The sequence below is a fragment of the Heteronotia binoei genome, chromosome 17, assembly GCF_032191835.1.
Source record: "Heteronotia binoei isolate CCM8104 ecotype False Entrance Well chromosome 17, APGP_CSIRO_Hbin_v1, whole genome shotgun sequence".
NCBI classification, from domain to species: domain Eukaryota; kingdom Metazoa; phylum Chordata; class Lepidosauria; order Squamata; family Gekkonidae; genus Heteronotia; species Heteronotia binoei.
In genome coordinates, this window is record NC_083239.1 from 51,043,762 (window position 1) to 51,055,883 (window position 12,122).

Below are 12,122 nucleotides of genomic sequence, written 5' to 3' on the forward strand. Positions count from 1 at the left end.
CATTCCTCAGCTGCCCCTCTTTCAGCCTTTTATCCACTTTCCTGGCTTTCTGCAAACTGTGCAAAATGGAGAGTTTTTCTACACAGGCAGCAGAGTAAATGATTCACAATGTTACTTAGACAAATTATTAGGATCTGTGGTCTATACTGCTGTGTGAGCTTGGTGAAACTAGCATCCTCCTACTATGGAGTTTTTGCATCATTCAATGTTGTCATGAATGTTTTGCATCATTCAATGTTGCTTTTGCTTCTGTTTTTGGATTTCTGGTTGGTTTTGCAGCCCAAATCCTATTGCATTACTTATTGACTATCCCATTCTGTCAGTTGTAGTGACTCATTCTGCACAATCCATTTTGTATCCAGTTGAGAAAGGCAGACGATAAATGACAGGTGTAATAAACAAACAAACAAACAAACAAAAATAATCCGGCCCTGTTGATTCTAAGCTTCTCTTCTATTGCACACAGAAGACTCAGCAGCAACAGTGAAACAGTTGAAATGAATTTCTATTCCAGTTTCAAGGAAAACGAGCCCCCCTCTCCACCCCTACACCCCCCCCCCACATGTGGCTCAAAATCTTTCACAGATTGGCTTGCAACGGAGATCTCTCCTCTTTCTCAATGCTGAGCTGGATGCAAACTCAGCCGTTGCAAATCAGTCCGTTTGGTGCCATCGAGTCATTGACAATTTCCTTTTCATTGAAACCCCCACAGCTTCCAGCACAAGGATGACAGAAATGTAACACAGTAGCAGAAGGAGTGCGAGCGTGTTTGTGCGCGTGCGTGGAACCCAGCTACCTGCCTGGGCTTTGGAGGAACGCGTGCCACAAGTTCTGGCATTTGCTCGTTCTTATTTCCCAACCCAGCTTGAAACGCAGCCCTCTGAAATGGTTCTCCCGGCATACCCCACGGGTTATTCTCTCTGCTATCTTTTTTTTTATTTGCAGCCAGAGCTGTCTGCCTGATTCTGGCTGCAGAATCCTACATCCAGGAGAACCTCTGCTTTTTAACAAAGTTTCCAATCGACTGTAAAGATCTGTTAGTGCCGTCTCCGAAGCGGGAGGAGTTGCTGAAGACGTCCAGGAAAAGGTTCTAAGGAAAGGCTTTGGCGTTCTGCTGCTCTCCTTCCTCATCCTCAGACCAATCCCCCAGTAGCCTTATGCCGATCTCACGCTCCTCTTCTCCTCGGGGCTTCTGTCGGATTTCGCACGATTTGTCCCTGGGCTGCAACTTGCTCTGCCTCTTACGCGCAGCAAATGAGGTCCTCTAAAAACCAGTTTCTCTTTGCCGCTGGAAAAAGGCAACGAAGCTAGTTGCAGCCCCGGGGCAGATCGTGTGAAATCCGACGGAAGCCCCGCGGAGAAGAGGAGCGTGAGAGAGGCATAAGGCTAGTGGGGAGTCAGTTTCAGTTAACACAAAAGGAGGACGTTGAGTTCATCAGAATAATATGCCCAGGCTGCACCAGGCAGCTTTTTTGTTAGAGTCTGCTTCAACTGAACTGGCTCATTTTCTAACAAATGCTCTGCTTTTCTGGCCTTGCTTTGTACTTTGGTTGATCCCGTGTTCAAACTGCACTTTTGTGAGTTTGCTGGTTTTGGATCCCTTTTCTACAAGGATCTAGAGAAGCCAACTTTTTGGGGTGGAGGCCGGTCGGCCTCTTGGCCTTAGAGCACATCTACGTAGTTCAGGGGTATCGAACTCATTTGTTACGAGGGCTAGATCTGACATAAATGAGACCTTGTCGAGCCGGGCCATGTCGGGTTGGGCTGAGCCATGTCAGGCTGCGCCGTGTGTGTACATAATTAAGATTAGGTAGCAGAGATATCAATTTCATAAAGAACACAGACAAACACAAATATATACATCTTAAGAAACTTAAAACATGCTTAAAATGTTAGCATTCGTTGGTCTTAAAGGTGCTTTCTTTGTATTTCTTGCATGGGATCCAGGGAACTGGGCCAAGGAAGCTCTGGCTCTTTCCTTCCTTCCCTAGGGGACTGGAGGGGGGGGGAAGCCTCAGCCAATAGAAGGAAGAGAGGCTTGGCTCAGTAGCTCTGCTGTGCAATTGAGAGACCTTGGAAAAACAAGCTATTCCTCCCCAAGGGAGGAGCCTCAGCCAATGAAGAAAATAGAGGTTTTGCTCTGTAGTTCCTGTGCAACTGCAAAGCAAGCTGTTATGCAGAAGGAAGCAAGAGAGAAGGAGAAGGAAGCAGAGGACAGCCAGTTGCCCGGGGGCCTGATAGGAGCCCTCTGGAGGCCTGATTCGGCCCCTGAACTGCATGTCTGACACCCCTGACATAGTCATCAGTGTTAATTCTAAGGCCCAACCACTCCGAAGGTGCCTGCAGGATCGATAAGGGTAGGGAGACCCCTGTTCTAGGGTATCAGTGTTGCTCCTGCAATGTTTAAAATGTTAAGCGACTTCAGTCAGGCCATGATCTCCATTTGGCAATTCCTAAACCGGCTTTCCTTGGGCAAGGCCTGCTTGAAAGTTTCTACTTCTTTGTATTCTTGGTGATTGGGGGTGGGGGTGGAAACCGTGAGATGGCTTCTAGTGTCCTGGCCCCACTGACGGACCTCCTGATGGCACCTGGGTTTTTTTGGCCACTGTGTTGGACTGGATGGGTCATTGGCCTGATCCAAGATGGCTTCTCTTATGTTCTTATGTGCCACAGAGTGTTGGACTGGATGGGCCATTGGCCTGATCCAACATGGCTTCTCTTATGTTCTTCTGTGACACAGAGTGTTGGACTGGATGGGCCATTGGCCTGATCCAACATGGCTTCTCTTATGTTCTTATGTGACACAGAGTGTTGGACTGGATGGGCCATTGACCTGATCCAACTTGGCTTCTCTTATGTTCTTATGTGCTACAGAGTGTTGGACTGGATGGGCCATTGGCCTGATCCAACATGGCTTCTCTTATGTTCTTATGTGACACAGAGTGTTGGACTGGATGGGCCATTGGCATGATCCAACATGGCTTCTCTTATGTTCTTCTGTGACACAGAGTGTTGGACTGGATGGGCCATTGGCCTGATCCAACAGGGTTTCTCTTATGCTCTTCTGTCTGGGGCAGTGATGCTCTGTATTCTTGGTGCTTGAGGGGGCACAGTGGGAGGGCTTCTAGTGTCCTGGCCCCACTGACGGACCTCCTAATGGCACCTGGTTTTTTTTGGCCACTGTGTGACAGTCTGTTAAACTGGATGGGCCACTGGCCTGATCCAACATGGCTTCTCTTATGTTATATTCTTATGTTCTTTGGAGCTCTTGGGATGTAGCAAACCTCCTTGTAGGGTTGCCAGCTCTGAAGTCCTTGAAGGGCTGCCATATAGAGGATGGTGTGGAATTGTTTTGGTAAAGTGGTTAAGTTTGTGGACTCTTATCTGGGAGAACCGGGTTTGATTCCCCACTCCTCCACTTGCAGCTGCTGTAACGATTATCAGTAGCCTGGCTCTTGCAGGGCCAAGATCCAGCTTGGGGCATGGCAGTCTTGACAATGTCCGTCCTTTGCACCTACTCAGCAAGCCGCAGCCTCAAAAGCCGTGTGCCATCCTCTGGTGTGGTTGATAGGGCTTTTTTTGTAGCAGGAACTCGCTTGCATAGTAGGCCACACACCCCCGTTGTAGCCTATCCTCCTGGAGCTTACAGTTGGCTCTGTACCGGGGGGTTGCCTCTTTTACTCTTTAAAAGAGGAGAAGCAGCCCTAGAGAAGGAGGCAGAAGCTGTGTGTGTGCAAGAGAGGCTTGTTTTTGTATCTTTCCTGCACAAAGCAGGAAGCAGCCATGGAGCGGTGTGGGTGGGTGGGGGAGGCAAAAGGCAGGAAACAGGAAGCAAAGAGCCGCTGAGGGAGCTGTGGGGGAAGCAAGCTATGAGGCAGCTGCAGCAGCAGCCCTGGGAAAGGAAGGAGGAGAAGGAAGTTGCTTTAGGGTTGCCAATCCCCAGGTGGGGACAGGGGATCCCCCGGTTTGGAGGCCCTCTCTACTTCAGGGTCATCAGAAAGTGTGTGTGTGTAGGGGGGAGGGAAATGTCTGCTGGGCACTCCATTATTCCCTATGGAGACCAATTCCCATAGGGTATAATGGAGAATTGATCCATGAGAATCTGGGGTTCTGGAGGGGAAAATGTTTTTTGAGGTGGAGCCACCAAATTTGCAGCTTAGCATCTGGTGCCTCTCCTCAAGACACCCTCCAAGTTTCAAAAAGATTCTATGAGGGGTTCCAATTCTATGAGCCCCAAAAGAAGGTGCCCCTATCCTTCATCATTTCCAAGTGGAGGGAAGGCATTCAAAAGGTGTGCGGTCCCTTTAAATGTGATGGCCAGAATTCCCTTTGGAGTTCAATTATGCTTGTCACACCCTTGCTCCTGGCTCCACCCCCAAAGTGCCCAGATATTTCTTGAATTGGACTTGGCAACCCTAAATTGCCATGATGTGATTAGCAGCCTTGCAATTTTTTATTTATTCAACAGTTTCTGATAACTGACACCACTTGCTCTGAATTCTTGCATCAAAATGTGGAGACAGTGTCTGTGCTGTAGCCATCTTGAGTATGCTGTTCAGGTGTGGTTCAGGTCAATGTTCCCGCTAAGCTGCAGAGTCTTGTGAGCAAAAATTCTACTTTGTGAGCTACTGGCATTAAAGTTGTGAGCTACCGCATAAATCATTGTGCTCTGGGGCCATTTTTCCTGAGGTAAGACAAAAATGTGTGAGCTGGAAGCTAAAAATCTGTGAGCTAGCTCACGCTAACACAGTTTAGAGGGAACGCTGGTTCAGGTGTGCATTTGTAAGTTGCAAACCTCCTTTTGATCTATTGACATTCATTACAGAAATCTCATGGCCAATGCTTTGAGCCCCTTTAAGATTAACAAATTTTACAATTGTAGACATTTGTTAATACATATTGTAACTGCAGCTCGAATAATCTTTGCCAAACACTGGAAGAAGAGAGAAACACCAACCACAGAAGAACTGGTACAGAAAATATTAGAAGCAGCTGAAATGGACATATTGACAGACATTTTAACGGATAGACCTAAACAAGAACTCCTTTTTTTGAATGGACAGGGAAGAGATGAAAACGGGACTTTTTCATAGAGGTTAAAGGTGTTGAAATGTTATTCTCAGGGCCTTTTTTGTAGAAAAAGCCCAGCAAGAACTCATGCATATTAGACCACACCACTTGACACCAAGCCAACCAGAACTGCGTCCCTGTATGTTCCTGCTCAAAAAAAGCCCTGGTTATTATACCTAATCTGAAAGAATCGCACTGCTACAGCCCCAACCCCAACTCAGACTTTTCCCTGCAGCCACTGTGGCCGGACCTGCCTGTCCCGCATTGGTCTTGTCAGCCACCAGCGAGCCTGCAGCAGACGTGGACTACTGCACCTTTCTTAAATCTTCATTCGCGAAGTCAAGCCGAGAGAGAATCTGAAAGTGTACCACTGATGGGTTGAAAGGGAGTGAAGACATTTATTGTTTCAAGAAATATATGTTCTCATCTCTCCTTCCCCCTTTTTCCATTCACCCCCTCCCTCTGGCTCTCCCCCTCCCCTATTATACCTATATAATAAAATCTTTGAAAAGATTAACAAATTTTAGGATAGCATAAGCTTTGGAGAAACATATCTCTCTTCGTCAGATGAAGAGAACTGTGTTTCTCAAAAGCTTATGCTACTGGACTCTTTACTATTTTGCAGCAACAGACTAACACAGCTGACTCCTCAGGGTATATTTTGAGAACCATAGCTTCCTTTGGTCTTTGATGTAGTGGTTAAGAGCTGGTGGACTCTAATCTGGAGAACCGGGTTTGATTCTCCACTCCTCCTTCACATATGGCTGCTGGGTGACCTTGGGTCAGTGAAAGTTCTTTCAGAGCTGTTCTCTCAAGAGCAGTTCTTGGAGAGCTCTCTCAGCCCCACTTATCTCACAGTGTCTGTTGTGGGGAGAGGAAAGGAAGGAGATTGTAAGCTGCTCTGGGACTCCAAGTGAAGGATGGGATATAAATCCAACCTCCTCTTCTTGCTGCTCTTTTTCTTGTTGTTGTTGTTCTTTTTCTTTCTTCTTCTTCTTTCCTCTTCTTCTCTGCAGGCCAAACCAGCTGCCCTCTGAAACGATCCTCCTTTAACTGACTCTCACCTGCTTTTTGTCCCTGCTGGAGCATCCCCCGTCTTCTATTGGGTTGGGATGATTTACAAAGTCGTATCTTTCTTCACACCTGGAACTATGTGTAGTCTTCTTTTGCTGCTTTCATGATTGGCCAGGGGCTTGAGTGAGAAGCACCCAAACCAAGAACTGAGAAGTAACCAATTGATTCATGAATGCCTTGTGGGATATAGCAGAATTATTAATTAAACTACAAGCAGAAGGAAAGGAAGGAAACAGAGAGGAACTGTGGCCTTGAGAAACTCTTTGGCTCTCCACACTTCTTGTTGTTGTTCATTCGCACAGTCAAGTCCGACTCTTAGCAACCCCATGGACCAAGTCACGCCAGGCCCTCCTGTCTTCCATCATCCTCTGAAGTCTGCTCAAATACGTGTTAGTTACATCAGTAACACGGTCCAGCCATCTCTTCTTTTGCCGTCCCCTTCTTCTTTGGCCTTCTGTCTTTCCCAGCATCAGGGTCTTCTCCAGGGAGTGCTCCCTTCTCATTGGGTGGCCAAAGGATTTGAACTTCAGCTTCAGCATCTGACCTTCCAGGGAACAGTCTGGGTTGATTTCCCTTAGGACTGACTGATTTGATCTGCTTGCAGTCCAAGGGTCTCTCAAGATTCTTCTCCAGCACCACAGCTCAAAAACATCTATTCTTCTGCGCTCCCGGAGCTTACAGTAGGCCCTGTACTAAACGCTGTGTAAGCTCCACACTGGATAGCTTGAAATTGCAATTGTATTTTATGCTTTTAAAATAGCCACAAATCAAGTGGGGGGTGGAGAGAGAGATGGGAGAAGAACAGAGAAAACAGTGGTATTCAAGAGGTTACCGACACTATTGTCTGACTTCTCTATTGGAACATGAGTGAATGCAGGGCTTTTTTTGTAGCAGGACCTCCTTTGCATATTAGGCCACACACCCCTGATGTAGCCAATCCTTCATAAGCATACAGAGCTCTTAGTACAGGCCCTACTGTAAACTCCAGGAGGATTGGCTACAGGACCAGAACCAAGGGGTTGAAATTAAATCAAAAGAGTTTCCAGCGCAACGTTAGGAAGAACTTCCTGACTGTTAGAGCAGTTCCTCAGTGGAACAGGCTTCCTCGGGAGGTGGTGGGCTCTCCTTCTTTGGGGGTTTTTAAACAGAGGCTAGATGGCCATCTGACAGCAATGAGGATCCTGTGAATTTAGGGGGAGGTATGACTGTAGCCATGAAATTAAAAGACCTTTGTGAAGAATAGATGCTTTTGAGCTGTGGTGCTGGAGAGGACTCTTGAGAGTCCCTTGGACTGCAAGAAGATCAAATCAGTCAGTCCTAAGGGAAATCAATGTTCCCTGGAAGGTCAGATGCTGAAGCTGAAGCTCAAATACTTTGGCCACCAAATGAGAAGGGAGCACTCCCTGGAGAAGATCCTGATGCTGGGAAAGACAGAAGGCAAAAGAAGAAGGGGATGGCAAAAGATGAGATGTCTGGACAGCATTACTGATGTAACAAACATGAATTTGAGCAGACTTCAGAGGATGGTGGAAGACAGGAGGGCCTGGCGTGACTTGGTCCATGGGGTCGCAAAGAGTCGGACTTGACTGTGCAACTGAACAACAAAAATTTGTGAGTTAAGGAGCCCCGTGGCGCAGAGTGGTAAAGCTGCAGTACTGCAGTCCTAAACTCTGCTCACAACCTGAGTTCTATCCCAGCAGAAGCTGGGTTCAGGTAGCTTGGCTCAAGGTTGACTCAGCCTTCCATCCTTCCGAGGTCGGTAAAATGAGTACCCAGCTTGCTGGGGGGAAAGTGTAGAGGACTGGGGAAGGCAATAGCAAATCACCCTGTAGAAAAGTCTGCCATGAAAACGTGATGCGATGTCACCCCAGAGTCGGAAACAACTGGTGCTTGCACAGGGGACCACCTTTACCTTTTTTTACGTTGATGAAGCCACTGAAAGACCAGCAGGTGGCAGCACAAAAACAGTAAAAAAACAAACAAACACCTTAGTGTTAACAACTGAGAAATATGTACGATAGAACTGCTACAGTTTATATTTGGTTTTTAAAGAAGCATTTGTGTTGATTGAAGGATGCAAATGATACTGCATTCCTTTAAAAAACAGCATCAAGAAAATAAAAAGGAAACAAATCCTATTTAAAAAGGAAACAAATCCAATTTATTTCCGTATCTGAAGGTATTTAAAGGCTGACGAGGGCAGCGGGACTGGGCCGCTCAGAAACACACAGGGCTTTCCCAGGAATTTATAAAAACAAGACTTTGCAACTTGACCAAAAAACGAGAAGGGATCTAAAATGGAAACCCCCAGCATGATGACGACTGAGCATACGCCACTTATTTAATTTTTAATTTTAATTTTTTACACTTTATAGCAGCGGAAAAGAGTCCAGCAGTACCTTAAGGACTAACACAATCTGCGGTACGGTGTGAGTTTTTGTGAGTCACTGCAGTGACTCATGAAAGCTCCTGCCCTGTCGCAAATTTTGGCAAGTCTTTATGTTGCTACTGGACGCTTGCTTTTTTCTACTGCTAAAGGTAAAGGTAGAAAGGTAGTCCCCTGTGCAAGCACCAGTCGTTTCCGACTTTGGGGTGATGTTGCTTTTGCAACATTTTCATGTCAGACTTTTTTACGGGGTGGTTTGCCCTTGCCTTCCCCAGCCCGCTACACCAGGGGTGGCCAACGGTAGCTCTCCAGATGTTTTTTTGCCTACAACTCCCATCAGCCCCAGCCATTGGCCATGCTGGCTGGGACTGATGGGAGTTGTAGGCAAAAAAATCTGGAGAGCTACCGTTGGCCACCCCTGCACTACACTTTCCCCCCAGCGAGCTGGGGACTCATTTCACCGACCTTGGAAGGATGGAAGGCTGAGTCAACCTCGAGCTGGCTACCTGAAAACCCAGCTTCCGCTGGGATTGAACTCAGGTCGTGGCAGAGGGCTCTGACTGCAGTTCTGCAGCTTTTCACTCTGCACCATGGGGCTCTTTACTGCTACAGGCAGACTAACATGGCTAACCCGTCTTAATTTATGTATTCTTCCTGAGATTCAAGGCAGATTACCCAGTGTGAACCAACATAATTAGTACGGTGGGACTTGACACTGAAAAGTGTGAAAAAGATGGAAAGATGACCCTTCTTTTTTTGGGGGGGTGGACCTCTAAATCCCACAACTTGTTTTCAATAGAGTATTGTGTTTAATTTTGGGCACCACTTTTTAAGAAGGATATAGACAAGCTGGAACGGGTCCAGAGGAGGGAGACGAAGATGGTGAGGGGTCTGGAGACCAAGTCCTGTGAGGAAAGGCTGAAGGAGCTGGGCATGTTTAGCCTGGAGAGGGGGCGGCTGAGAGGTGATAGGATCACCATCTTCAAGTACTTGAAGGGCGGTCATCTAGAGGATGGTGCGAAGTTGTGGCCCCAGAAGGTCGGACCAGAATCAACGGATTGAAATTAAATCAAGAGAGTTTCTGGCTCAACATTAGGAAGAATTTCCAGACAGTCAGAGCCGGTGTTCCCTCTAAGATGCAGAGTCTTGTGAGGAAAAATTCTACTTTGTGAGCTACTGCGTAAGTTATCGTACTCTGGGGTCATCCTTCCTGAGCTAAGACAAAAATGTGTGAGCTGGAAGCTAAAAATCTGTGAGCTAACTCACACTAACTCAGCTTAGAGGGAACACTGGTCAGAGCAATTCCTCAGTGGAACAGGCTTCCTCCTCGGGAGGTGGTGGGCTCTCCTTCCTTGGAGGTTTTTAAGCAGAGGCTAGATGGCCATCTGACAGCAATGCAGATCCTGTGAACTTAGGCAGATCATGAGAAGGAGGGCAGGAAGGGCTGCATCCATGCTTAGTTCTCATGACCCTTTCTTACACATCTAGGGAAATGCTGATTGCCACTTTTGGGTCAAGAAGCAATTTTTCTCCAAGCCAACTTGACTAGGGATCCTGGAGGTTTATTGCCATCTTTTGGACATGGAACAGGGGTCACTGGGGGTGTGTTGGTGGAGGTAGCTTAGAATTTCCTGCATTGTGCAGGGGGTTGGACTAGATTGTCCTTGGAAGTCCCTTCCTGCTCTATGATTCTAATACATTGACTAATGTGTGTATGAGAGCCCCGTGGCACGGAGTGGTAAAGCTGCAGTACTGCAGTCCTAAGCTCTGCTCACAAGCTGAGTTCGATCTTTGGCGGAAGCTGGGTTCAGGTAGCCGGCTCGAAGTTGACTCAGCCTTCCATCTTTCTGAGGTCGATAAAATGTAAATGAGAGGGAAAGTGTAGATGACTGGAGAAGGCAATGGCAATGTAATGTACCAGACTTGGAGACGAGTATAGGGCAACATAGTTTATTGCAGGTACAAAACAAGATGGAAGAGAGAGAACACGCGGGCCGGGTCCCGCATATATACAGTGCCGGAACTATTCTTCCTGCTGGCCAGTCCAATGCCGGCCAGCCATATTTCCCGCCACTAGCTGTGATTGGCGGGTGACCAGCGCCCAGCGCGGAGGCACCTGGGTGTTCTCAGTTGCCTCCGCTGCTTGGCGGACTAACGCTGTTTCGGTGTTGTGTTATAATGAAATGGTTGTGTTCTGCGAACGCCATATGCTACAGGCAAACCACCCCGTAAAGAGTCTGTTGTGAAAATGTCATGATACGACGTCACCCCAGCGTCAGAAACGACTGGTGCTTGCATGGGGGACTGCCCTTACCTTTTAATACAGGGGGGCCAACGGTAGCTCTCCATATGTTTTTTTGCCTACAACTCCCATCAGCCCCAACCATTGGCCATGCTGGCTGGGGCTGATGGGAGTTGTAGGCAAAAAAAAACATCTGGAGAGCTACCGTTGGCGACCCCTGTTTTAATAGAACAAAGCAGTAGACAAGGGCACCTTTAAGACCAACTAAGTTTTATTCAGAATGGAAGCTTTCGTACGCTCTTAAGCAGACTTCATCAGACAAAATGGGAATGGCAAGCGGCAATTCTTAATATAAGTGGGCAGTGAATTGGAACATAGAATCATGGGAATGTTTTTTCGCAGATTAAAAGAATCACAAATAGGGATCTGTGTTTGTTAGTGTCAGAACAAAGCAGGGCTGAAACAACACTGGAGGGTGATAAAAAGAAGACTGCTGTTGTAGGTGCGAAGTGCCGTAAATCTAGGTAACATTCTGGCTTTGTTAGTTTAAATAGAGGGCAAGGTTTCTCAAGAGGTTATAACATCTATGGTAGTTTGCCATTAGAAAAAAAGGAAGACATTAAAATATGGTGGAGGATGGGGTCGGTATATGCAATAAGACAAAACAGCCAATATCCCCCATTTGAGTATGTCAATACAAAAAAAAAACCCACCCACCCCCCCCCCCCCGATATTCTGATACACTGTTCTAAAAGAGAAATAATACGTTAGCCATTAGAAAAACAGGGCGCATTAAAGTATTACTTTTTAATGTGTGTGTGTGTGGGGGGGGTCGTCGTGTTGCAGTATCACAGTTTTCCCACTAGAGGGAGCTGGCGCTTTCATGCTAGCCCCTCTAGCGGCTTGCAAGAATGAGATGGTCCAACAGCTGGAGGAGGGGGCGGGGGTCAGAGGCTCTCCATTCACACTGAGCCTAATTTCATGTGCCTGTGTGTGTGTGTGTGTGTGTGTGTGTGTGTGTGCAAGCAAGGCGTGTGCATCAATGAGATCTTCCTGAAATACCTGCCTGAAGGTTCTTTGGGGTGTTGCAAAAAGGGGGTCGGGGGAAGGCTAACCCTCCAGCCCCTGGATGGATCCAGCCACCCAGACCAGGCCCTGGGAGTTCTGGCGATTGTGCGGTGCAGAGGGAGGAGGGGCGAGGTGGGGGGGCTGCTCAGTGTCCAGATGTGTCGGCGGGCAGACAATAGGGGAGCGAGAAAGGACAGATGGGCCAGCTGACACAATGGCCGAGCCGTTTAGCATGCAGAAGCCGTGCTCAGCTGCCTCGCCTGCCCACCCCCTTCTGCCTGC